The sequence below is a fragment of the Lithobates pipiens genome, unplaced genomic scaffold (assembly GCF_037356315.1).
Source record: "Lithobates pipiens isolate NorthernLeopardFrog02 unplaced genomic scaffold, aLitPip1_a1.2 Scaffold_10, whole genome shotgun sequence".
NCBI lineage: Eukaryota > Metazoa > Chordata > Amphibia > Anura > Ranidae > Lithobates > Lithobates pipiens.
In genome coordinates, this window is record NW_027507686.1 from 222,619,289 (window position 1) to 222,643,262 (window position 23,974).

At 55.3% G+C, this 23,974-nt stretch overlaps 1 protein-coding gene and 1 long non-coding RNA gene across 4 annotated transcripts in view; both read right to left on the minus strand.

The window, feature by feature from the left end:
• The window catches only part of CRY2 (cryptochrome circadian regulator 2), a 113,296-nt gene extending 100,724 nt beyond the window's left edge, over positions 1 to 12,572 (minus strand). Inside the window, exon 1 of one of the 3 annotated variants that reach the window (XM_077461957.1) lies at positions 12,378 to 12,572. The gene's annotated coding sequence lies outside the window, so the exon portion shown is untranslated. The remainder of the gene's footprint in view (positions 1 to 12,377) is intronic. The other 2 variants (XM_077461950.1, XM_077461966.1) reach the window with 2 other exon arrangements.
• An 8,320-nt stretch (positions 12,573 to 20,892) lies between these two features.
• Positions 20,893 to 23,974, minus strand: part of LOC143940505 (uncharacterized) — a 68,729-nt gene continuing 65,647 nt past the window's right edge. Inside the window, exon 4 of the long non-coding RNA XR_013263879.1 lies at positions 20,893 to 22,006. This is a non-coding gene — a long non-coding RNA (uncharacterized LOC143940505). The remainder of the gene's footprint in view (positions 22,007 to 23,974) is intronic.

Sequence of the window (23,974 nt, forward strand, 5' to 3'; positions counted from 1 at the left end):
GACTTGCCCCCCCCATATGTGACATCCAGACTTGCCCCCCCATATGTGACATCCAGACTTGCCCCCCCATATGTGACATCCAGACTTGCCCCCCCATATGTGACATCCAGACTTTGCCCCCCCATATGTGACATCCAGACTTTACCGCCCCATATGTGACATCCAGACTTGCCCCCCCCATATGTGACATCCAGACTTGCCCCCCCCATATGTGACACACAGACTTGCCCGGTGTGACATACAGACTTGCCCCCCGTGACAGACTTACCCCGTGAGACATCCAGACCTGCCCCCCCTTGTAACATCCAGACTTGCCCCCCCTCTGTGACATCCAGACTTTCCCCCCCGTGACAGACTTGACCCGTGAGACATCCAGACTTGCCCCCCCTTGTTACATCCAGACTTGCCCCCCCTCTGTGACATCCAGACTTGCCGCTCCCCCTCTGTAACATCCAGACTTGCCGCCCCCCCCATATGTGACATACAGACTTGCCCCCACCAGGTGACATCCTTGCCCCGTATGACATCCAGACTGGCCCCCCGTGACATCCAGACTGGCCCCCACCAGGTGACATCCAGACTGGCCCCCACCAGGTGACAGACTTGCCCTGTGTGACATCCAGACTTGCCCCCCATGTGACAGACTTGCCCCGTGTGACATCCAGACTGGCCCCCCCGGTGACATCCAGACTGCCCCCCCGGTGACATCCAGACTTGCCCACCCCCCGGTGACATCCAGACTTGCCCTCCCCCCGGTGACATCCAGACTTGCCCTTCCCCCCGGTGACATCCAGACTTGCCCTTCCCCCCGGTGACATTCAGACTTGCCCTTCCCCCCGGTGACATCCAGACTTGCCCTTTCCCCGGTGACATCCAGACTTGCCCTTCCCCCCGGTGACATCCAGACTTGCCCCGTGTGACATCCAGACTGCCCCTCTGTGACAGACTTGCCCTGGGTGACATCCAGACTTGCCCCCCTGCTGTGACATCAAGACTTGCCCCCGGTGAGACATTCAGAATACCCCCCTGTGACAGACTTGCCCTGGATGACCTTCAGACATGCCCCCTCCCAGGTGACATCCAGACTTGCCCCTCCAGGTGACATCCAGACTTCCTCCCCGTGACATCCAGACTTGCCACTCCCCCATATGTGACATCCAGACTTGCCCCCCCATATGTGGCATCTAGATTGCCCCCTGTGACATCCAGACTGCCCCCCCCCAGTGATAGACTTGCCCTGGGTGACATTCAGACTTGCCCCCCCTGCTGTGACATCCAGACTTGCCCCCCTGTGACATCCAGACTTGCGCCCCCTGTGACAGACTTGCCCTGGGCGACATCCAGACTTGCCCCCCCATGACAGACTTGCCCTGGGCGACATCCAGACTTGCCCCCACATATGTGACATTAAGATTTCACTCCCATGTGACATCCAGACTTGCCCCCTCCCAGGTGACATCCAGACTTGCCCTCCCCCCGGTGACAGACTTGCCCCGTGTGACATCCAGACTGCCCCCTGTGACATACTTGCCCCTCCGGTGACATCCAGACTTGCGCCCCGGTGACATCTAGACTTGCCCCATGTGACATCCTGACTGCCACCCCGTGACAGACTTGCCTTGGGTGACATCCAGACTTGCCTCCCCCAAAAGACATCTAGACTTTCCCCCCATATGTGACATCCAGACTTGCCCCCCCCAGTGACATCCACCAGGGGGGCCAGTCTGGATGTCACACGGGGCAGTCTGGATGTCCCCCCAGGTGACATCCAGACTTGCCCCCCCAGGTGACATCCAAACTTGCCCCCTGACATCCAGACCGCCCCCCGTGACAGACTTGCCCTGGGTGACATCCAGACTTGCCCCCCCAAAAGACATCCAGACTTGCCCCCCCGTGACAGACTTGCCCTGGGTGACATCCAGACTTGCCCCCCCAAAAGACATCCAGACTTGCCCCCCCAAGGTGACATCCAAACTTCCCCCCCATATGTGACATCCAGACTTGCCCCCCCCTTATGTGACATCCAGACTTGCCCCCCCATATGTGACATCCAGACTTGCCCCCCCATATGTGACATACAGACTTGCCCGGTGTGACATACAGACATGCTCCCCCAAGGTGACATCCAGACTTGCCCTTCCCCCCGGTGACATCCAGACCTGCCCTTCCCCCGGTGACATCCAGACTTGCCCTTCCCCCCGGTGACATCCAGACTTGCCCCGTGTGACATCCAGACTACCCCTCTGTGACAGACTTGCCCTGGGTGACATCCAGACTTGCCCCCCTGCTGTGACATCAAGACTTGCCCCCCGGTGAGACATCCAGAATGCCCCCCTGTGACAGACTTGCCCTGGATGACATTCAGACATGCCCCATCCCAGGTGACATCCAGACTTGCCCCTCCAGGTGACCTCCAGACTTGCCCTCCCAGGTGACATGCAGAATTGCCCTCCCAGGTGACATCCAGACTTGCCACTCCCCCATATGTGACATCCAGACTTGCCACTCCCCCATATGTGACATCCAGACTTGCCCCCCCATATGTGACATCTAGATTGCCCCCTGTGACATCCAGACTGCCCCCCAGTGATAGACTTGCCCAGGGTGACATTCAGACTTCCCCCCTGCTGTGACATCCAGACTTGCCCCCTGTGACATCCAGACTTGCGCCCCCCCGGTGACATCCAGACTTGCGCCCCCTCGGTGACAGACTTGCCCTGGGCGACATCCAGACTTGCCCCCCATATGTGACATTAAGATTTCACCCCATGTGACATCCAGACTTGCCCCCTCCCAGGTGACATCCAGACTTGCCCTCCCCCGGTGACAGACTTGCCCCGTGTGACATCCAGACTGCCCCCGTGACATACTTGCCCTGGGTGACATCCAGACTTGCCGCCCCTCCGGTGACATCCAGACTTGCCCCCCGGTGACATCTAGACTTGCCCCATGTGACATCCTGACTGCCCCCCATGACAGACTTTCCTTGGGTGACATCCAGACTTGCCTCCCCCAAAAGACATCCAGACTTGCCCCCCCAGGTGACTTCCAGACTTTCCCCCCATATGTGACATCCAGACTTGCCCCCCCCAGGTGACATCCACCAGGGGGGCCAGTCTGGATGTCACAAGGGGCAGTCTGGATGTCCCCCCAGGTGGCATCCAGACTTGCCCCCTGACATCCAGACTTGCCCCATGTGACATCCTGACCGCCCCCCCGTGACAGACTTGCCCTGGGTGACATCCAGACTTGCCCCCCAAAAGACATCCAGACTTGGCCCCCGTGACAGACTCACCCTGGGTAACATCCAGACTTGCCCCCCCAAAAGACATCCAGACTTGCCCCCCCAAGGTGACATCCAGACTTCCCCCCCATATGTGACATCCAGACTTGCGCCCCCCCCATACGTGACATCTAGACTTCCCCCCATATGTGACATCTAGACTCCCCCCCATATGTGACATACAGACTTGCCCCCCCAAGGTGACATCCAGACTTGCCCCCTCATATGTGACATCCAGACTTGCCCCCCTCGGTGACATCCACCAGAGGGGCCAGTCTGGATGTCACACGGGGCAGTCTGGATGTCCCCCCAGGTGACATCCAGACTTGCCCTTCCAGGTGACATCCAGACTTGCCTCCCATGACAGACTTGCCCTGGGTGACATCCAGACTTGCCCCCCCAAAAGACATCCAGACTTGCACCCCTCCGTGACAGACTTGCCCTGGGTGACATCCAGACTTGCCTCCCCAAGGTGACATCCAGACTTGAGGCCCCCCCCCGGTGACATCCAGACTTGTCCCCCCCATATCTGACATCCAGACTTGCCCTCCCCTGGTGACAGACTTGCCCCGTGTGACATCCAGACTGCCCCCCGTGACAGACTTGCCCTGGGTGACATCCAGACTTGCCCCCTCTCTGGTGACATCCAGACTTGCCCCATGTGACATCCTGACCCCCCCGTGACAGACTTGCCCTGGGTGACATTCAGACTTGCCTCCCCAAAAGACATCCAGACTTGCCCCCCCCCAGGTGACTTCTAGACTTTCCCCCCATATGTGACATCCAGACTTGCCCCCCCCAGGTGACATCCAGACTTGCCCCCTGACATCCAGACCGCCCCCGTGACAGACTTGCCCTGGGTGACATCCAGACTTGCCCCCCCCAAAAGACATCCAGACTTGCCCCCCCCATGACAGACTTGCCCTGGGTGACATCCAGACTTGCCCCCCCAAAAGACATCCAGACTTGCCCCCCCAAAGGTGACATCCAGACTGCCCCCCCAAAGGTGACATCCAGACTTGCCCCCCCATATGTGACATCCAGACTTGCCCCCCCATATGTGACATCTAGACTTGCCCCCCATATGTGACATACAGACTTGCCCGGTGTGACATACAGACTTGCCCCCCCAAGGTGACATCCAGACTTGCCCCCCCAGGTGACATCCAGACTTGCCCCCTCATATGTGACATCCAGACTTGCCCCCCCCCCAAGGTGAGATCCAGACTTGGCCCCCCCCGGTGACATCCATACTTGGGCCCCCCCGCGGTGACTACCAGACTTGCCCCCCCATATGTGACATCCAGACTTGCCCTCCCCCGGTGACAGACTTGCCCCGTGTGACATCCAGACTGCCTCCCGTGACAGACTTGCCCTGGGTGAAATCCAGACTTGCCCCCCTCTGGTGACATCCAGACTTGCCCCATGTGACATCCTGACTTCCCCCAGTGACAGACCTGCCCTGGGTGACATCTAGACTTGCCTCCCCAAAAGACATTCAGACTTGCCCCCCCCAGGTGACTTCCAGACTTGCCCCCCATATGTGACATCCAGACTTGCCCCCCCAGGTGACATCCACCAGGGGGGGGGCCAGTCTGGATGTCACACGGGGCAGTCTGGATGTCCCCCCAGGTGACATCCAGACTTGCCCCCCCAGGTGACATCCAGACTTGCCCCCCCCCCAAGGTGACATCCAGACTTGCGCCCCCCGGTGACATCCAGACTTGCGCCCCCCGGTGACATACTTGCCCTGGGCGACATCCAGACTTGCCCCCCCTGTGACAGACTTGCCCTGGGCGACATCCAGACTTTCCCCCCGTGACAGACTTGCCCTGGGCAACATCCAGACTTGCCCCCCCGTGACAGACTTGCCCTGGGCGACATCCAGACTTGCCCCCCCATATGTGACATTAAGATTTCACCCCCATGTGACATCCAGACTTGCCCCTTCCCAGGTGACAACCAGACATGCCCTCCCCCGGTGACAGACTTGCCCTGTGTGACATCCAGACTGCCCCCGTGACATACTTGCCCTGGGTGACATCCAGACTTGCCGCCCCTCCGGTGACATCCAGACTTGCCCCCCGGTGACATCTAGACTTGCCCCATGTGACATCCTGACTGCCCCCCCCGTGACAGACTTGCCTTGGATGACATCCAGACTTGCCTTGGGTGACATCCAGACTTGCCTCCCCCAAAAGACATCCAGACTTGCCCCCCCAGGTGACTACCAGACTTTCCCCCATATGTGACATCCAGACTTGCCCCCCCAGGTGACATCCACCGGGGGGGGCCAGTCTGGATGTCACACAGGGCAGTCTGGATGTCCCCCCAGGTGACATCCAGACTTGCCCCCTGACATCCAGACTTGCCCCATGTGACATCCTGACCGCCCTCCGTGACAAACTTGCCCTGGGTGACATCCAGACTTGCCCCCCCAAAAGACATCCAGACTTGCCCCCCCAAGGTGACATCCAGACTCCCCCCATATGTGATATCCAGACTTGGCCCCCCCATATGTGACATCAAGACTTGCGCCCCCCATATGTGACATCTAGACTTGCCCCCCCCATATGTGACATACAGACTTGCCCCCCCAAGGTGACATCCAGACTTGCCCCCTCATATGTGACATCCAGACTTGCCCCCTCATATGTGACAACCACCAGGGGGGCCAGTCTGGATGTCACACGGGGCAGTCTGGATGTCCCCCCAGGTGACATCCAGACTTGCCCCCCCCAGGTGACATCCAGACTTGCCCCATGTGACATCCTGACTGCCCCCCATGACAGACTTGCCCTGGGTGACATCCAGACTTGCCCCCCCAAGGTGACATCCAGACTTGGGCCCCCCCCCGGTGACATCCAGACTTGCCCTCCCCCGGTGACAGACTTGCCCGTGTGACATCCAAACTGCCCCCGTGACAGACTTGCCCTGGGTGACATCCAGACTTGCCCCCCCTCTGGTGACATCCAGACTTGCCCCCCAGTGACATCCAGACATGCCCCATGTGACATCCTGACTGCCCCCCGTGACAGACTTGCCCTGGGTGACATCTAGACTTGCCTCCCCCAAAAGACATCCAGACTTTCCGCCCCCCCCTCTGTGACATCCAGACTTGCCGCCCCCCATATGTGACATCCAGACTTGCCGCCCCCCATATGTGACATCCAGACTTGCCGCCCCCCATTTGTGACATCCAGACTTGACCCCCCCATATGTGACATCCAGACTTGACCCCCCCCATATGTGACATCCAGACTTGCCCCCCCATATGTGACATCCAGACTTGCCCCCCCCATATGTGACATCCAGACTTGCCCCCCCATATGTGACATCCAGACTTGCCCCCCCATATGTGACATCCAGACTTGCCCCCCCATATGTGACATCCAGACTTTGCCCCCCCATATGTGACATCCAGACTTTACCGCCCCATATGTGACATCCAGACTTGCCCCCCCATATGTGACATCCAGACTTGCCCCCCCCATATGTGACACACAGACTTGCCCGGTGTGACATACAGACTTGCCCCCCGTGACAGACTTACCCCGTGAGACATCCAGACCTGCCCCCCCTTGTAACATCCAGACTTGCCCCCCCTCTGTGACATCCAGACTTTCCCCCCCGTGACAGACTTGACCCGTGAGACATCCAGACTTGCCCCCCCTTGTTACATCCAGACTTGCCCCCCCTCTGTGACATCCAGACTTGCCGCTCCCCCTCTGTAACATCCAGACTTGCCGCCCCCCCCATATGTGACATACAGACTTGCCCCCACCAGGTGACATCCTTGCCCCGTATGACATCCAGACTGGCCCCCCGTGACATCCAGACTGGCCCCCACCAGGTGACATCCAGACTGGCCCCCACCAGGTGACAGACTTGCCCTGTGTGACATCCAGACTTGCCCCCCATGTGACAGACTTGCCCCGTGTGACATCCAGACTGGCCCCCCCGGTGACATCCAGACTGCCCCCCCGGTGACATCCAGACTTGCCCACCCCCCGGTGACATCCAGACTTGCCCTCCCCCCGGTGACATCCAGACTTGCCCTTCCCCCCGGTGACATCCAGACTTGCCCTTCCCCCCGGTGACATCCAGACTTGCCCTTCCCCCCGGTGACATCCAGACTTGCCCTTTCCCCGGTGACATCCAGACTTGCCCTTCCCCCCGGTGACATCCAGACTTGCCCCGTGTGACATCCAGACTGCCCCTCTGTGACAGACTTGCCCTGGGTGACATCCAGACTTGCCCCCCTGCTGTGACATCAAGACTTGCCCCCGGTGAGACATTCAGAATACCCCCCTGTGACAGACTTGCCCTGGATGACCTTCAGACATGCCCCCTCCCAGGTGACATCCAGACTTGCCCCTCCAGGTGACATCCAGACTTCCTCCCCGTGACATCCAGACTTGCCACTCCCCCATATGTGACATCCAGACTTGCCCCCCCATATGTGGCATCTAGATTGCCCCCTGTGACATCCAGACTGCCCCCCCCCAGTGATAGACTTGCCCTGGGTGACATTCAGACTTGCCCCCCCTGCTGTGACATCCAGACTTGCCCCCCTGTGACATCCAGACTTGCGCCCCCTGTGACAGACTTGCCCTGGGCGACATCCAGACTTGCCCCCCCATGACAGACTTGCCCTGGGCGACATCCAGACTTGCCCCCACATATGTGACATTAAGATTTCACTCCCATGTGACATCCAGACTTGCCCCCTCCCAGGTGACATCCAGACTTGCCCTCCCCCCGGTGACAGACTTGCCCCGTGTGACATCCAGACTGCCCCCTGTGACATACTTGCCCCTCCGGTGACATCCAGACTTGCGCCCCGGTGACATCTAGACTTGCCCCATGTGACATCCTGACTGCCACCCCGTGACAGACTTGCCTTGGGTGACATCCAGACTTGCCTCCCCCAAAAGACATCTAGACTTTCCCCCCATATGTGACATCCAGACTTGCCCCCCCAGTGACATCCACCAGGGGGGCCAGTCTGGATGTCACACGGGGCAGTCTGGATGTCCCCCCAGGTGACATCCAGACTTGCCCCCCCAGGTGACATCCAAACTTGCCCCCTGACATCCAGACCGCCCCCCGTGACAGACTTGCCCTGGGTGACATCCAGACTTGCCCCCCCAAAAGACATCCAGACTTGCCCCCCCGTGACAGACTTGCCCTGGGTGACATCCAGACTTGCCCCCCCAAAAGACATCCAGACTTGCCCCCCCAAGGTGACATCCAAACTTCCCCCCCATATGTGACATCCAGACTTGCCCCCCCCTTATGTGACATCCAGACTTGCCCCCCCATATGTGACATCCAGACTTGCCCCCCCATATGTGACATACAGACTTGCCCGGTGTGACATACAGACATGCTCCCCCAAGGTGACATCCAGACTTGCCCTTCCCCCCGGTGACATCCAGACCTGCCCTTCCCCCCGGTGACATCCAGACTTGCCCTTCCCCCCGGTGACATCCAGACTTGCCCCGTGTGACATCCAGACTACCCCTCTGTGACAGACTTGCCCTGGGTGACATCCAGACTTGCCCCCCTGCTGTGACATCAAGACTTGCCCCCCGGTGAGACATCCAGAATGCCCCCCTGTGACAGACTTGCCCTGGATGACATTCAGACATGCCCCATCCCAGGTGACATCCAGACTTGCCCCTCCAGGTGACCTCCAGACTTGCCCTCCCAGGTGACATGCAGAATTGCCCTCCCAGGTGACATCCAGACTTGCCACTCCCCCATATGTGACATCCAGACTTGCCACTCCCCCATATGTGACATCCAGACTTGCCCCCCCATATGTGACATCTAGATTGCCCCCTGTGACATCCAGACTGCCCCCCAGTGATAGACTTGCCCAGGGTGACATTCAGACTTCCCCCCTGCTGTGACATCCAGACTTGCCCCCTGTGACATCCAGACTTGCGCCCCCCCGGTGACATCCAGACTTGCGCCCCCTCGGTGACAGACTTGCCCTGGGCGACATCCAGACTTGCCCCCCATATGTGACATTAAGATTTCACCCCATGTGACATCCAGACTTGCCCCCTCCCAGGTGACATCCAGACTTGCCCTCCCCCGGTGACAGACTTGCCCCGTGTGACATCCAGACTGCCCCCGTGACATACTTGCCCTGGGTGACATCCAGACTTGCCGCCCCTCCGGTGACATCCAGACTTGCCCCCCGGTGACATCTAGACTTGCCCCATGTGACATCCTGACTGCCCCCCATGACAGACTTTCCTTGGGTGACATCCAGACTTGCCTCCCCCAAAAGACATCCAGACTTGCCCCCCCAGGTGACTTCCAGACTTTCCCCCCATATGTGACATCCAGACTTGCCCCCCCCAGGTGACATCCACCAGGGGGGCCAGTCTGGATGTCACAAGGGGCAGTCTGGATGTCCCCCCAGGTGGCATCCAGACTTGCCCCCTGACATCCAGACTTGCCCCATGTGACATCCTGACCGCCCCCCCGTGACAGACTTGCCCTGGGTGACATCCAGACTTGCCCCCCAAAAGACATCCAGACTTGGCCCCCGTGACAGACTCACCCTGGGTAACATCCAGACTTGCCCCCCCAAAAGACATCCAGACTTGCCCCCCCAAGGTGACATCCAGACTTCCCCCCCATATGTGACATCCAGACTTGCGCCCCCCCATACGTGACATCTAGACTTCCCCCCATATGTGACATCTAGACTCCCCCCCATATGTGACATACAGACTTGCCCCCCCAAGGTGACATCCAGACTTGCCCCCTCATATGTGACATCCAGACTTGCCCCCCTCGGTGACATCCACCAGAGGGGCCAGTCTGGATGTCACACGGGGCAGTCTGGATGTCCCCCCAGGTGACATCCAGACTTGCCCTTCCAGGTGACATCCAGACTTGCCTCCCATGACAGACTTGCCCTGGGTGACATCCAGACTTGCCCCCCCAAAAGACATCCAGACTTGCACCCCTCCGTGACAGACTTGCCCTGGGTGACATCCAGACTTGCCTCCCCAAGGTGACATCCAGACTTGAGGCCCCCCCCCGGTGACATCCAGACTTGTCCCCCCCATATCTGACATCCAGACTTGCCCTCCCCTGGTGACAGACTTGCCCCGTGTGACATCCAGACTGCCCCCCGTGACAGACTTGCCCTGGGTGACATCCAGACTTGCCCCCTCTCTGGTGACATCCAGACTTGCCCCATGTGACATCCTGACCCCCCCGTGACAGACTTGCCCTGGGTGACATTCAGACTTGCCTCCCCCAAAAGACATCCAGACTTGCCCCCCCCCAGGTGACTTCTAGACTTTCCCCCCATATGTGACATCCAGACTTGCCCCCCCCAGGTGACATCCAGACTTGCCCCCTGACATCCAGACCGCCCCCGTGACAGACTTGCCCTGGGTGACATCCAGATTTGCCCCCCCCAAAAGACATCCAGACTTGCCCCCCCCCATGACAGACTTGCCCTGGGTGACATCCAGACTTGCCCCCCCAAAAGACATCCAGACTTGCCCCCCCAAAGGTGACATCCAGACTGCCCCCCCAAAGGTGACATCCAGACTTGCCCCCCCATATGTGACATCCAGACTTGCCCCCCCATATGTGACATCTAGACTTGCCCCCCATATGTGACATACAGACTTGCCCGGTGTGACATACAGACTTGCCCCCCCAAGGTGACATCCAGACTTGCCCCCCCAGGTGACATCCAGACTTGCCCCCTCATATGTGACATCCAGACTTGCCCCCCCTCCAGGTGAGATCCAGACTTGGCCCCCCCCGGTGACATCCATACTTGGGCCCCCCCGCGGTGACTACCAGACTTGCCCCCCCATATGTGACATCCAGACTTGCCCTCCCCCGGTGACAGACTTGCCCCGTGTGACATCCAGACTGCCTCCCGTGACAGACTTGCCCTGGGTGAAATCCAGACTTGCCCCCCTCTGGTGACATCCAGACTTGCCCCATGTGACATCCTGACTTCCCCCAGTGACAGACCTGCCCTGGGTGACATCTAGACTTGCCTCCCCAAAAGACATTCAGACTTGCCCCCCCCAGGTGACTTCCAGACTTGCCCCCCATATGTGACATCCAGACTTGCCCCCCCAGGTGACATCCACCAGGGGGGGGCCAGTCTGGATGTCACACGGGGCAGTCTGGATGTCCCCCCAGGTGACATCCAGACTTGCCCCCCCCTAGGTGACATCCAGACTTGCCCTCCCCCGGTGACAGACTTGCCCCGTGTGACATCCAGACTGCCTCCCGTGACAGACTTGCCCTGGGTGACATCCAGACTTGCCCCCCTCTGGTGACATCCAGACTTGCCCCCCGGTGACATCCAGACTTGCCCCATGTGACATCTAGACTTGCCTCCCCCAACAGACATTCAGACTTGCCCCCCCCCCCCCAGGTGACTTCCAGACTTGCCCCCCAGGTGACATCCACCAGGGGGGGCCAGTCTGGATGTCACACGGGGCAGTCTGGATGTCCCCCCAAGTGACATCCAGACTTGCCCCCCCAGGTGACATCCAGACTTGCCCCCCGACATCCAGACTTGCCCCATGTGACATCCTGACTGCCCCCCCGTGACAGACTTGCCCTGGGTGACATCCAGACTTGCCCCCCCAAGGTGACATCCAGACTTGCCCCCCTAGGTGACATCCAGACTTGCCCCCTGACATCCAGACTGCCCCCCGTGACAGACTTGCCCTGGGTGACATCCAGACTTGCCCCCCAAAAGACATCCAGACTTGCCTCCCCTGTGACAGACTTGCCCTGGGTGACATCCAGACTTGCCCCCCCCCAAAAGACATCCAGACTTGCCCCCCCAGGTGACTTCCAGACTTTCCCCCATATGTGACATCCAGACTTGCCCCCCCAGGTGACATCCACCAGGGGGGGCCAGTTTGGATGTCCCCCCAGGTGACAATCAGACTTGCCCCCTCCCAGGTGACATCCAGACTTGCCCCCCCCCACAGACTTTCCCCCATTGTGACATCTAGACTGCCCCCCCAGTGACATGGAACCAGCCTGTGTCCCCCGTTGTCATGGAGATGGAGATGCTCACCTCAGCCAATCAGATGACGATCGAGTCCTCCAATCAGATGAAGAGTAGATAACATTATAAGGCACAGGTTGCCGGAGCGGCGTCACTTAGCTGCTGCTGTGCCAGGAAGAGGGAGTGTTGCTTTTCGGAGCTGTTCTGACAGGACACAGCGCCCTACAGAGGACAAATCGGAGACTACATCCCCCCATTCTTCATAGCACATCTATTGGAGAGACAGTAAGTGTCATATGACCGATGTCACCTGACGGCGGGCGGGTCCAGTGTCGGGATGTGGGCGGGCTTGTGTAACGATCTGTCAGTGTTTTCTCCCCTCCTTTCTGGTCTGAGGGAAGAGAAATTCCAGGCAGTGGTCTCCATACCCTCCGTGACAGGGGCCCCCCGACACCCTCCGTGACAGGGGCCCCCGACACCCTCCGTGACAGGGGCCCCCGACACCCTCCGTGACAGGGGCCCCCGACACCCTCCGTGACAGGGGCCCCCCGACACCCTCCGTGACAGGGGCCCCCCACACCCTCCGTGACAGGGGCCCCCGACACCCTCCGTGACAGGGGCCCCCCGACACCCTCCGTGACAGGGGCCCCCCGACACCCTCCGTGACAGGGGCCCCCCGACACCCTCCGTGACAGGGGCCCCCCGACACCCTCCGTGACAGGGGCCCCCCGACACCCTCCGTGACAGGGGCCCCCCCGACACCTTCCGTGACAGGGTCCCTCGACACTCCCCGTGACAGGGGCCCCCATATCCACCGTGACAGGGGTCCACGACACCTACAGTGACAGCCCCCCCGACTCCCTCCATGACAGGGGCCCCCGACTCCCTCCATGACAGGGGCCCCCGACTCTCTCCATGACAGGGGGCCTGACAACCTCCATGACAGGGGCCCACCAACTTCCTCCATGACAGGGGCCCACCAACTTCCTCCATGACAGGGGCCCACCAACTTCCTCCATGACAGGGGACCCCCGACACCCTCCGTGACAGGGGACCCCCGACACCCTCCGTGACAGGGGACCCCCGACACCCTCCGTGACAGGGGACCCCCGACACCCTCCGTGACAGGGGACCCCCGACACGCTCCGTGACAGGGGACCCCCGACACCCCTCATTACAGGGGCCCCCGACTTCCTCCATGACAGGGGCCCCCGACTTCCTCCATGACAGGGGCCCCCGACTTCCTCCATGACAGGGGCCCCCGACTTCCTCCATGACAGGGGCCCCTGATTTACTTCCTGACAGGGGCCCCCCCAACACCCTCCGTGACAGGGGCCCCCCCAACACCCTCCGTGACAGGGGCCCCCCGACACCCTCCATGACACGGGCCCCCCGACACCCTCCGTGACACGGGCCCCCCGACTTCTTCCATGACAGGGGCCCCCCCGACACCCTCCAGACTTCCTCTATGACAGGGGCCCCCGACACCCTCCCTGACGGGCCCCCCGACTTCTTCCATGACAGGGGCCCCCCCGACACCCTCCAGACTTCCTCCATGACTCCCCCCGACTTACTTCCTGACAGGGCCCCCCCCGACTCCCTCCACGACAGGGGCCCCCCCGACTCCCTCCACGACAGGGGCCCCCCCGACTCCCTCCACGACAGGGGCCCCCGACACCCTCCATTACAGGGGCCCACCAACTTCCTTTATGACAGAATCCCCCGACTTCCTCCATGACAGGGGCCCCTAATTTCCTCCATGACAGGAGCCCCTGACACCCTCCATGACAGGGACCCCAAACTTCCTCGATAAGGGCAACCCATACCCTCCATGATAGGGGCCCCCCCGACTTCCTCCATGACAGGGGCCCCCCTGGCTTCCTCCATGACAGGGGCCCCCCGACTTCTGACAGGGGCCCCCCCCCCCGACTTCTGACAGGGGCCCCCCTGACTTCCTCCCTGACAGGGGCCCCCCTGACTTCCTCCCTGACAGGGGCCCTCGGACTTCCTCCCTGAGAGGGCCCCCCTCCCGGCTTCCTCCATGACAGGGCCCCCCCCCCCGACTTCCTCCATGACAGGGCCCCCCCCCGACTTCCTCCATGACAGGGGCCCCCCCGACTTCCTACCTGATTGGGGCTCCGACTTCCATGACAGGGCCCCCCCGACTTCCTACACAACAAGGCCCCCCGACTTCCTGACAGGGGCCCCCTGACTTCCTCCATGACAGGATCCCCCCTCCTCCCAGCGCAAATTCCCCCAATCCCTCCTACAACACTGGAAGGGACCCCCCATTACATTAAAGGATTACAAGAGAGAACAATTTAGGGCTCTTTCACACTTTTGGGGGGGATCGGCGGTAAATTGCCGCTATTTTTCAGTGTGAAAGTCGCCTCAGATTTCTCATCTCCCCCTTTACTTCGGAGTCGTCTGTTTATAAATCACTATTAATATTCTGCTGTCTTCATAGCAATCGCTGCACATTGACAGATGAATCCTCCGTATTTTATACATTCATCTCCACCTTCTTTTCATATATTTATTACTGTTATCAGCACCTAAAGTGCTCTGGATTGTATTATATGAATTCTCACGTGTTGGATATTTATTTGCTCATTATTGTCACATTATTGGAATCGCCATTAATTACATCCTTGTACACCGATGTCATGTCAGCTTTGATGCATCAATTCATTTGCCAATCACTACAGCAGCCCCTCCATTCCATATATATACCAATCACATTACATACCCATAAGATATCGGGTGCCTGCGGCAGCGGGTCACTTTTCATCATTATATCTAATTCAAAGTGGGAGTATCCACTACACAGTTATATGCCCCCCCACCAACTCGCATCCCACCCCTATGCCCCCTCCTAGCAGAAATCTACCCCCCAATCCCTCCTCCTAGCACAAATCCTCCCGCCCCCAATCCCTCCTCCTAGAACAAATCCCCCAAATCACTAATCCTCCCAGTCCCTCCTCCTTGCAAAAATCCTCCCAATCCCTCCTTCTAGCAATAACCCCCCAATCCATTCTCCCAGGACAAATCCCCCCAACCCCCTCCTAACACAAATCCTCCCCAATCCCCCCTTCTAGCAATAACCCCCCCAATCCATTCTCCCAGCACAAATCCCCCCCCACTCCCAGCACAAACCCCCCCCAACCCCCCCTCCCAGCACAAATCCCCCCCACCCCCCCTCCCAGCACAAATCCCCCAACCCCCACTCCCAGCACAAATCCTCCCCCAGCCCTCACTCCTAACACAAATCCTTCCCCCTAGCAAAAAAAATCCCTAAATCCCTTCTTCAAGAGTAAATCCCCCCACAAATCCACAACCCCCTCCAAATTACCCTTTTCCTAGCACACATTCTTCCTCCCTACCCAAATCTCCCCCCCCAGAAGAAATTTACCCCTCTTAGCAGAAATTCCCACACCCTTAGGGCAAACATTCCCCGTCCGGCTCAAATCCCCCAAAACTTCCCTAGCACATATGCCTCCCTATTTCTCCTTCTATCAAATACACCCCCCATCCTGATTACACCTCACAGCACAGATAAATGCCCACCCCCCTTCTCCACAAACATCCAAAGCACAAACTTTTACCCCCCCCCCCCCTCCCCTCCTCCATTGTGTACAATTTCCCTGTGACCTTCCCCTCCTCATCCTCTCCTGTCACTACAGCGCTCCTCCAGCACATGAGACAGGATTGCTCTTAGATGACATTGGGCTGTACACACACACAGTGTCATTACCGCCCCCCATCCACATTTCCTGCTGCCGGTGTTCTGTCTAGAAGTGCCCCCCCATGGAATAGTGCCCGCGCATGCGCAGGACGGAGCCGCACTTCAGCAGATTTGCCGATCACCTGGAGTGACGTGACCAGGGTGTCGTAGGTGGCATCTCTCGATGGGAGATACAATTTCAGGGCCACAATTGAAACCTATACAAACAGCGGGGGGAGACTGTAGTTCTCACATTGTGCCTCGCTGTTGCGGGCAGCTTTACAGTGTGATGATGGTGCGGTTTTGTCTGTGTTGCAGGCGGGTTTGCTGTGTTGAACGGCCGGTTTTGCCTATGGGAAAGGTCGGGTTGCAACACAGACAAAACCAGCTCTTCAACACACACTAGCCGCCCTCCAGCAGCAGCGATGCACAATCTGAGAACTACGGTCTCCCCCGCTGTTTGTATAGATTTAAATTGTGCCTGTGAAATGGTATCTCCCATCGAGAGACACCTCCTACGGTGTGCGCATGCGCTCTGATTACGTCAGCCCATCTGACCGGCAAATCAGCTGCTGTGCTGTTCCTTATGGCGCATGCGCAGTACATACCGGGCACTATTCGATGGGGGGGCACTTCTCAACAGAACACCAGGAGATGAGCAGCCCTTGGAGGAGATAGGGGGGCGGTAATCAAAGTGTGTGTGTACAGTCTGATGCCATCTCTCCACTCTGCCACTTCTCCTCTCACTGCTGCAGGGTGCCATTGCCTTTTCCCAGCTCTGAGTGCGGGCGATGGTGGGGGGGAGATCAGTGGCCAATCAGGCATCACATCAAAGGGAGGGCACAACAGAAATCTGGGTGTAAATCAGCACCCCCCCGGATCCTGCCATGTCTGTGCCTCTCCCACACCTAGGCAACCCTAGGTGTGGGTGTGAGGAGTGGGGGGGGGGGGGGGGGGTGTGGGTGTGAGGAGTAGACGAGGGGGGGTGTGTGAGGGGTAGAGAGGGGGATGTGAGGAGTAGAGAGGGGGGGTGTGTGAGGGGTAGAGAGGGTTTGGCATTTTAACACAGTTTTCACATGCGGGCACAACTAACGTATGCGTTCTCTTCTGCGTGCGAGCTCGGCGGGTTACCTAAAAAAAAAAATGTTCTTCTTTATTTTACTTGTACTCTGTCCTTTTAAAAAAAGTGATAGAAAAAAAGCATGACAGGACCCCCTAAATGTGAGTTCTGGGGGTCAAGCAGACCTCAGATATCACATTTACACTTAAATGTCTTTTTTTATTTACAAAAAAAAATCCCCTTTTAAGACCATTAGGGGGAAGTGACCTTTGAAGTCTCTTCCGCCATCCAATGGTATGGAGCAGAGTGGGGGCATCTTTCCCTCACGTGGCATCCAGCCTCACAGGAAAGAGGACGCGATCGTCTCTGCCACTACAGACGGCTCTGGTAAGCGGTGGAGATGGCCGCAGCACGGCGGGGGGGGCCCTTCTCCCTCCGACGATAAAAGTGATCTTGCGACAAATCCACCGCAGAGACCACTTTTATCTGAAAGCTGACCGCCCGCTGTTGAAGAGGATACCAGGGTTGTGGCATTCCCAACGGTATGCCCACAGGGTGAGCCTGGGCACATCCTAATCACGACGTGCGGTACATATTCCCCTGTTTTACTGCCACTGCCCTATTGACACCATCCATGATTTCATGTTTTAATATGTTTACATTTATTTCTAAACGTCTGTGTATACACACACTATATTATCAAAAGTATTGGGACACCTGCCTTTACATGAAATTTAATGGCATCCCAGTCTTATTCCGTAGGGCTCAATATTGAGTTGGCCCACCCTTTACAGCTATAACAGCTTCAACTCTTCTGGGGAGGTTGTCCACAAGGTTTTGGAGTGTGTCTATGGGAATGTTTGACCATTCTTGCAGAAGAACATTGGTAAGGTCAGGCACTGATGTGGACGAGAAGTCCTGGCTCGCAGTCTCTGCTCTAATTCATCCCCAAGGTGTTCTATCAGGTTGGGGTCGGGACTTTTATATGTTTAAAAAAAACAAAGTTGTCATGAAATACCACCAAAATAAGATGTATTGAACCTGCCAGGTGTCAGGGGATCAAGGGCACCACATCCCAAAGAGATATATACAAATGTAGCACTAACCCCCGAAGGAGCTGCTGGTTAGATTGGGCCACGGGGTGTCCCGTGGTAGATGGCCCAGTAACTTGAGAGACTGACGACAGATCCACTTAAATGGATTTTATTTGCAAAAACCGTAGACAATGAACAGTCTCTTAACATGGGATCAGAGGGTTGGAAAGGAAGTTCAGGTACTCTTATGCCACGTACACACGATCAAACAATCCTCCCGTGTGTAGCCTCAGGCGGACTTTTTTTTTACCCAAAAGTACGGCGGGCTTAGAAAGTAGTTTTGCAGTCCAATCTTTCCGTCGGTCTCGCATTTCAGCGGACAATCCGGCCGTGCGTGTGCCAGTCCACCGTACTTTTGAAATGAACGGACTTTTCCCGCCCGGAGAAAAGTCCGCTCATTTTGAGCGCGTCTCCAGGTAGCTGGGGCCAGCGCAGGAGGCGCCACTGAGTACAACCCCCCCACTGACTACAACCCCCCACTCTGTCCTCTGTCCATGAGATACTGTTATAGCGCCATCAATTTACACAGCACTTTACATATACAGTAAAACCTTGGTTTGAGAGTGTTTTGCAAGACAAGCAAAATGTTTTAAATAAACTGTTTCCACGCCTATATCCATTGAGGTTCTTCGATCCTTGCTGTGTAATCACCGACAAGCCTGAAAAAGCTGCCACTGTGCCGCCCATCTGCCCAGCACTTGCCTTGTCTCGGGTGGGCATCGGGTGACGGTGATGTCCAGTGTCCCCCATTTCTTCCCTGACCCTGATGTCTTCTCCAGCCTGCTCCTCCTCTGCTATGATTGGACACCTATCACATGTCCAATCACAGAGCCTGTCGTTTCAACAAATCAGGTGACAGGTAACACAAACCCTGCGCACCTGATTGGCTGATAGGGGGTTCAATGTGAGCAAAATGAATCCCTTTGTTTTGTTAACATACAGCTGAGATTTTAGGCGCCTATTAGAGCCGACGGTGGGGATTAGAGTGGTGCCAGGAGACGGGGGGAGGGTTGGCGGCGCTCCTGTGCCCTTTATGAACACACAGCCGCTGGTGCCATGCAATTATGCTCTCCAACTGCTAGGAGAGCAGCTAGACTCAAAATCAGCTTACTACAGCAGATCAGGCAGCAATTGAGATTGGTTGCCAGAGAATACAGCACATCATTACCACTCAATAACTGGTTGCTAGAGGAAACAGCACACATTACGGCTGCTTTGTTGCTAAAAGTTACTGCACATTACAGCTCACTGATTGCTTGCTATAGGTCAGGGATCCTCAAACTACGGCCCTCCAGCTGTTGGAGCTACGCATTCCATGAGGCATTGTAAAACTCTGACATTCACAGACATGACTAGGCATGATGGGAATTGTAGTTTCTGACCAACTGGAGGGCCGTAGTTGGACGACCCCCTGCTATTGGTTACTGTGCATCATTACCACTTAATGGTTGCTAGAGATAACAGCACATCATTAAAGCTCACTGCTTGGTTGCCTGTGACATCTCCAGTAGGCACTGCAGCAAGGTCTATATCCTGGCAGTGGCTCAGCAACACATCTTCTCACTCTTCCAGTCTCCCCCACATAGTATTCGCTTGGTGGTTTTTCAGCAGCTCAGTCTCTCACAGGGGGAACTGTACTGCTGTACCGCTCACCAACTCTCCCATAACACTGCACCATCCTGGTGAATTTTTGCCTGGGCAAATCTTGCTCCCTTTACAAAAAGCAGGGTTGAGTTCAGGCCCCATGGACTTTGGTGAATAGGCCATTCCTTGAGACTACATGTCCCATTCATGCCCCTCAAGTCTCTTCTGATTGGCAGCTCATTCTTCTTAGCTGGAGAGAGGGGGAAGAGGGAGCGAGCAGTGATTAGACAGGGCTGGTGCTGACAGGAGGGGGGGGGGGCAGGAGGTTGCGAGCGCACAGACAACCTGCAGCTGCGCCTTTTCCCTGTGATAGTACAGCAGACCCGAGACCTGTAATGCCTGTGCAGCGGTGTGGGGGGAGAGCGCTCAGCTGCACTGATATGATAGGGAGGCAGCATGGGCCCCTGTAGCTATGAGCAACCCCTGGGCTCAAGGGGCAGCTGCTTTGGTCCCCACAAAAATAACTGGGCCCGGGGCAGCTTCTCCTTTGCCCCGCCTGACTGGATCTCTTCGCACACACCTTAGCCTGCTCAGGCCACATACCTCTGGTCCACTTTTCCCCGCTCATACCACACCCTGGCTTGGAGTTAGCGGAACACACTTTCACCCTGAATCTGATGGAGCCAATGCACCTCGTTAATATGTGGCCTGCAGTATACCCTTTTAATGCTGCAGAGGATGCATGAAAAAGACCATTTAAACAGCCTTGCAAATACCACACACAATGTCTGCTGGACTGAATAGAAAATAAATAAAAAAAGACACATTAACAAAACCATAATTGTGTTTTAATGTTTTTTTTTAATTTTTTTAAACAAATATATTATAATGGAGTCAATATCAGCAAATTGAGATATATACTGTAAATAAATGGGAAAAAAATGTCATTTTTCACACACAAGCAGTGGGGGGAAAAAAATGAAGAGAGCAAGAAAATAAAGATTAATAAAAGTTTAAAATACTACTGGGGTAATGGGGGGGGGGGGGGGTGTTTGAACCAAGAGTTGCACTATAAACGTTAGTCCTTTAAAAAAAACGAATAAAAAAAAGCAGGGGGGGGGGGGGGGCTAGAAATACATCTGGACGTCCATTTGTTTTCATTGAAAAAAAATCAAAAATGAATCTCCTGATGTAATAAAGAATATACAAAATCTAGAAATAATATGGCTTTAGTGCCTGCCCCAGATATTTAACCTGAATAGATCCCCAAGCAAAATACAGAATTAAAGTGCTTTGTAATATTAACCCCTTCAGATCCGCATTATAGCCGAATGACGGCTACACTGTGGACCTACATTGCCAGGAGGCCATCAATAGACGTCCCCCCCCCCCCGCGCACTGTGATCACCGAGTCAATGAGAGGAGCGCGAGGAGAAAAAATAGCCAATCACTGGCTTCTGTGCAAAGGACATCAGTCCCGAAGAGGAAGATGCACAGCCATCTCATCTGTGCCCACCAGTGCCGCCTGCCAGTGCCCACAGTGGCACGAATCACAAATCAGTGCCATCTATCAATGCTCACTAGTGATGCCAATCAGTGCCACCTTGCAGTGCTGCCTATCAGTGTCACCTACCAGTGCCACCTATTAGTACCCCTTCTCAGTGCCCACCAGTGTCACCTATCAATGCCCTTCAGTGCCACCTCAAAGCAGTTTTATCATTTGTACATCAATGAAGGAGAAAAATTTCCAGTTTTCAACATTTTATAACAAAATATATATGTATATAAGGTATATATATTACCATTATCATTGAAAGTAAAGAAAATCCCACATTTTGGGGTGTCCCCAGAAAAGTAATTGAGAGAAAATCTTCCAATGGGGACACCAGTTCTGGTCACTTGGGGTTCCCCAAGTGATTCCCTTAAAGCGGTAGTAAACTGCAGTAAAACAAAACAAAAAAAAACTTCCCCCGTAAGGCAATGTCATAATGTGCTAGTATGTATCGTATACTAGCACATTAATAGAGACTTACCTTAAAACAAAGCCATGCAATGGCGCACTTTCACTGCTGACAGGACTTCCATCTTCATCCGGCCTCCCGGGTTCTTGGCCTCCGGGTACATGAGTGGCCAGGGGCGCTATGACGTCACTCCCGCACATGCGCATAGGAGCCACCATTTATGGCATGGGCTCTGACGGTCTGGCACTGTATGCTTCCTCTCACATCCTGTTTGGCTATGAGACAGGAAGTGAGGGAAAATCTCCAAAATGGGACACAGATGGTGAAAACAAATCATAATAATAATAATAATAATAATAATAATAATAATAATAAAAATCTGGCAGGGGTTATAACCCTCTCTTGCTCTATCCAAAAATAAAACGTTTTACCTATACTTCCATTTTTAATTAGGGTTGCCCCAATACCACTTTAAGACGGAGTACAAGTACTGATCATTTTATTTATAAAATTCTTGCTGATACCGATTGCTGATACTTTTTTTTTATGTCATGTGACAGTGACACTAATATGCAGTACTGATGGGCACTGATAGGTGGCACTGATGAGGTGTGGACTTTGTAGGGCAGCTACAGCACTGGAAACAAGTTACATATTTCACCCTAAAATAAGGCGACCAGATTTTTAAAATGAAATACGGGAACATATTTTTATTTTTTACTAGTAATGGCAGCAATCAGTGACTCATAGCGGGACTGCGATATTGCGGTGGACAAATCGTACACTAATGCCACTTACACACGACTGGTTTTCCCGTCGGAATAAACTTTGAAGGTTTTTCTGACGGAAAATCACGTGTCTTGCCTACACACAATCACACCAAAGTCCGACCGCCTAGAACGCGGTGATGTGCAACACGTACGACGGGACTAGAAAAGGGAAGTTCAATAGCCAGTAGCCAATAGCTGCCATCTCGTACTTGCTTCAGAGCATGCGTCGTTTGTGGAACAGCATACAGACGAGGGTTTTCCCCATAGGAATTGGTTCCGCCCAAAATATTTAAAACTATTTTCTATTTCTAGGTCCGTCAGAATTTTTGAAAAAAAATAAGTCAGATGAGGCCCACACACGATGGGAATATCCGATGAAAAGATTCCATCTGACTTTTTCTGTCGACATTCCACTCGTGTGTACGCGGCATTAGTGACACTTTTGACACTTTGTGGGAACCAGTGACACTAATACAGCGATCAGTGCTAACAATATGTACTGAGAGAGAGCCCCATGTAATCTCTTCTGACAGCAGCAATGTGCGGTTTGTTTTTCCCTGCAAAGCAGGAAGTAGAAAACAGCACAGAGCACACACAGTACCACACGTTGGTCACACATTTAACCCTTTGATCGCCCAAGTTGGTAAACCCTTCCCTGCCAGTGTCATTAGTACAGTGACAGTGCATATTTTTAGCACTGATCACTGTATTGGTGTCACTGGTTCACAAAAATGTGATGTAAGGTGTCCAGTTTTAAAGCTGCAATCTCCCAGTCCCGCTATGAGTCCCTGATCACCACCATTACTAGTAAAAAAAATAAAAAATAAAAAAAATTCCATAAATATATCCCATAGTCTGTAAACACAATAACTTTTGTGCAAACCAATCAATATTCGCTTATTGGGATTTTGTACCAAAAATATGTAGCAGAATTCATATTGGCCTCAACTGATAATGAAATGTGATTTTTTTTTTTTTACATTTTTTATCGGATGTGTTTAAGGCTGGGTTCACACCAGTGCGATGCGGAAACCCTGCGAGTTCCCGCATCGCACCCGACTCGCACAGCACTTCACATTGCCATATGCGAACCACTCTGAGTGTCAATATAATGTTAATGACGCCCCCATTTCAGCTCGCATACCGCACTGCGAACTGTCAGTTCGGCCATGAATCGGATCGCATAGGTGTGAACACCCCTGCGATTCAATTCTTGTGCAGACCAGCAGACCAAAAATAGTTTCCTGTGCGAGTTTGGTCCGAATGCGACTATCTGTATGGCTGAAATCGCATCCCACGGACATTGCATGTGAATTGCACTGCAGTGCGGTGAAAATCACATGCGATCTCACACAGCGAACCAGTGTGAATCGGCCCTTATAGCACAAAGCAAAAAATATTTGTTCCAAAATTGTCTTTTTTTCTATCTATATTGTTTCTAGAGCAAAAAAACAAAAAGCAGAGGTGATCAAA